Source organism: Petaurus breviceps, unplaced genomic scaffold, assembly GCF_028583685.1.
Source record: "Petaurus breviceps papuanus isolate PSGF00001 unplaced genomic scaffold, PetGlider_PUasm1.0 224, whole genome shotgun sequence".
NCBI classification, from domain to species: Eukaryota; Metazoa; Chordata; class Mammalia; order Diprotodontia; family Petauridae; genus Petaurus; species Petaurus breviceps.
Genome location: NW_027185887.1, coordinates 5,053,865 through 5,058,319, shown reverse-complemented (window position 1 = coordinate 5,058,319; position 4,455 = coordinate 5,053,865). Strand labels below are relative to the sequence as shown.

At 35.1% G+C, this 4,455-nt stretch overlaps 1 long non-coding RNA gene across 1 annotated transcript; it reads left to right on the top strand.

The window, feature by feature from the left end:
• The first annotated feature begins 335 nt into the window (after positions 1-335).
• Positions 336-1,650, top strand: LOC138166456 (uncharacterized). Its single transcript, XR_011169602.1, has 2 exons — positions 336-947; positions 981-1,650. It is a non-coding gene; the product is annotated as an uncharacterized lncRNA (long non-coding RNA).
• Positions 1,651-4,455: the final 2,805 nt, after the last annotated feature.

Genomic DNA, 4,455 nt, shown 5'->3' with positions numbered 1-4,455 from the left:
AGAGACAGCAACAGAGAAAAAGAGAAAAATACCAAGAGACAAAAACACATTAGAAGGGTAGAGAAACAACAGTAGCACAGTGGTTAGAGTACTGAATTGAATTCAGGAAGACATGTACTGAAATCTATGTCTATTACTTATTAGCCATGTGACCATTAACAAGTCATTCAGTATTTTTGAACCTTTTAGTTTACTCATTTGTAAAGCAGAGAAAATAATATCTGTAATACTTCTGTCACAGGATTGTGAGGTTCAAATGAGATAATATTGGTAAAGTACTTCGCAAACTTTAAAAGTTCTATTACATAGATTCTGAATATTATTGCATATACATATACAGATATATGTAAAATGACTCTGGGTACAAATTTATATGAAGCTATGCTTTAATAGGTAGATATAGGTAGAAAGAAAGAAAAATAGAGAGATAGATAGATAGATAGATAGATAGATAGATAGATAGATAGATAGATAGATGTGATAGTAATGGCAATTAAAGATTCCCCTGTATTGGCTTGGTTTTCAAATTGATTGTATTAAAACCCAGAGTTTGTTAATCCCACCTGTGGGATGGGCTTGTTGATGTGAAAAGAAAGTCCTGAAGTGGGAGGAGCTGGTGACGTAGATTTGGAGAGACACTGGAGAGAGGCGGAAGATCTTTTTTGGAAGCAGCACCTCGTGGAGAGAGAGAGACTAAGAGAATTGCTGGTGGCCGCTTCGAATTGCCCTGGACTTTTGAGACCTGCCCCCTGAGCTGCCAAGGACTGAGGAGACATGGCTGTTTTGCTGGTACTTTGTCTGTTTTGATGTTATTTTGCCAGATTTGTCCACTGGTGAAAGACTGTCCTGTTGAAGAAGTCCTGGAACCTGGCATTTGGTTAAGTAGGCCTGAGACTGTCCTGCAGACAGAGAGCGAATACTGTGCACTGGTGAGGGACAGTACTGTTGTTGCAGGGGTCTGGAGACTGTCCTGCAGACAGAATGAATACTGTCCACTGGTGAGGGACAGTACTGTTGTTGCAGGGGTCTGGGAGCCTTTCTGTTGGTTCAGAAGCCCTGAAGAAGGATTTTCTTGTTGTATGTTTACAGAAATCCTGGGAGAGGGCTTTGCTAATGTGTTCAGGGGTTCTAGGGCTGTTCTACAGACAGAGGATAAATTCACGAAGGGACTGGCAATGTATCTTATGGCCTTGCTAAGCCTTGTCTCTCCAGGAACTAAGATTGCTGAGAACTTGCCTCGTGTCAAGATGAAGAAAAGACCTCCATTTGGGTATTAAGTGCTGTGTTTAAACTTGATGTAACTCTGGGGTAGATTCAATTGTGATCCAGGGGTGGGGAACTTTTGACCTTTTTGTGTTCTATGGTTGAGCAAATGAATGTATTTTACTTATGTTTGGAAACTAATCTCCATTTGAGAAGAGGGGCTTTGTGGTGGACTTAATTAAGGTATAGCCTAGGGGTGGAGAATTATTTGGAACAGAGACTTTGTAATTGATTGAATGATTGGAAAGTCCTGGGGTGGGGTAGGCCTTGGAGATTATTTAATCACACTTAGTAAATGCTGTATTTTGAATGATGTCATGTTTTGATCTTCTCTGTTCTGGGTTTGTTACTGAATAAAATAGAGAGCACCTATGCTGGTATTTCGAACCTGGGAAGTTGCCTTTGCTTGGTATTACATTACAATAGATAGATGAGTCTATGAGAGGCAGTATTGTTTTATGTATGAGAAAATTACCTCATGGTTAAAAAGCCTAGGTTCAAGTCTTGCCTTGTCACATGCTAGCTGACTGGGTGTATGACCCTGGGCGAGTCACTTAAACTTTCTGTTCCTCCAGGAAACTCTCTAGGACTATAAATTGAAAAGTAGGTGCTGATTGGCCTTGATATAAGTTGTTTCCTCTCTGAGGGTTCCCTCTACCAATTTATATATTCCCTATACCCATTTATATACATTCATTCACCAACTGCATATGTAAGTAACACATAAAAAAAACTACCTAGGTGTGTGTATTTCATTTCAAATGTATAATATATTAAACATATTATATTAAATGTATACATATATACACAATATATGTGCATACATATGCTTAAATAATTATGTATCCATAATGCACACTCTTATAGGTTTAAATCACAAATAAATAATTGCCAGGTGTGGTAAATCTCTAACTGCCTAACTACAGTGGCTTTATTGAGTAACTGTCATGTAACCACAGCAGCAATTTTGCTGGTAATTACACTGAGATGTGAATGATCTGTATTCCAGCAAGGGAGAAAGAAATGACAACCTTAAGTAGCCTGTCACTAGATGACATGCACCATTTTGTTAAAAGGTCAATAGTTGTCAAGTGTGTAAAAAATACTCGTTTTTCATATCACCCAAAGGGCTACTCTTAGATTCAGAGAGACTATACATTTTTATCTTCTATGATTAAAAAATGGCTGCAAATATTGCATTTACCATGTTTGATATTCATTTTGCGATGAACCAGATTTGGAATTGCTTACATATAATAAAATTAGCATAATATAAAATATAATACAATTTTTGATATATGATACACAGATATAGATATATATTTACACATTATATATATAAAACCAGATATGAAGTTATATTGATATATATATATCTTTAGCAATATATAATCAAAATCCACTTCACATATATTTTAAATAATTGATGACTTCCATAATATTATTATTTAATCCTTTCCAAATTATTTTTAAGAGGTTCATTGGCAGGTTAAGAGAAATACCTGAATAGTTCAAAATGCAAAGATTTACAGTTTGTGGTGAAAAAAAAAAGAGCCATCCAGTGGACTGTATCTTCATGATATAACTGTCTATGGTCCATAATGTACTACTTGTCTTGAAATGAATGCTCCTCCTTCTTGTATATATTAGTTATGCTCTGGGTATACAAAGGAATATGTTAAATTTAATTCAAATATCCTCAAGGTCAATTAACTAAAGCTTGTATAGGAAGAGTGAACTTAGCGGTCCTGAAGTCTGGTTTTGAGGTCTTCTAGAAGTCCACCTTCCCTGAGCCAGGGTGCATTTGACACATTCCCTCTCCACAGGACATTCCTCTTTCAGACAGCTTTTTTAAAAATTATAATAACTTTTATTTATTATAACTACTATTGTTGTTGTCATTAGACATTTATATAGATCTTTAAGTTTTGTAAAGTTCTTTTCACACCTTCCTTTATAGTTGGGGAAAGAGGTTCAGAAAGTTTGAATAACTTCCTCACATAGCCAGTAAGTTTAAGGGGCAGAATTTAGCATAAATAATCCTCATTCTAAGTACACCAGTCTATCTACCACAGCAAGATTTTTAAGGTTTACTAAATTGTTTAACCTATCTGAATGATGACAGCAACAATTATTTTGTCAGAAACGTAATTTGTAAAAGTTCAGAGAATAAAAAAAGTGTATAAGGATTCGTTCTTCCAATCAATGTCATTTTACTATAACAGGATGCCTAAATATAACTATATATACCATTTTTTTTACTTAACCATCCTTTACTTCCCTCCTCCCCCTACTACTTAATTTTTTCAGCTAATTTTCTCAAAATAGGGAAATACATTATTCTGTGTTAGAAACAAAAGGTTCTTACAGAATAAGTCATCACATATTGAGAATCACACATTGAACTAGATATGGTGGGATGCAAAGGGATGATTTGCAAACACTGCCCTCAGAGAGATTACAGTTTAATTATGGAGGTAAAATGTATAAATATAAGACATTTAGACACTCTAATAGTTAAACATTACAGGGCAGACTAAAATAGCTCTCATAGAACACTTACCCTTTGAGAGTTGATGACTATTAGCATAATATAGCAAAAGATATTTGTGGTAAGATGAATATCAATAACAACAATAACTTCGCTATTTCACTTCAGATTTCTAAACTCTTTGCCTCACATCAACACTATGATGGAGAGAATGCATGTATTGGGAAATATAATTTAAAGAGGAAGAAAATGACACATTAAGTGATTTGACACATACTTATAAGATCTCAATAGAAAAATTTATTGATATTATTAGAGATTTTATACACAAACAAAACAAATTTATGGCAATAACTTTTGCTACTACTTAAGTTACTAAATTGTGAGAGCATAATTTCATGAAAATTCCTAGATTTTGCGAGTTTTCTGAGGATTCTTATCCTACAATGAAAATGACAGCATGATGAATTCTTTGACCCTAATATGTCCTTTAGTAATCATTCTACTTCTCTCCTCCTTTGCACTAATAAACACCTAGGAATATGATCCTACACACAGGACTTAGCTGTCAAAGGGCCTGTTGAGATCATCTAGTCAAAGCCCTTTGTTTCCCAGATGAGGAAAATGAGACTCCTTTTTTTTGTGTCTGTGTCCTCTGCACCAAACAGACTTCCTTGCAAATAGTATGTAGGACCTTGCTA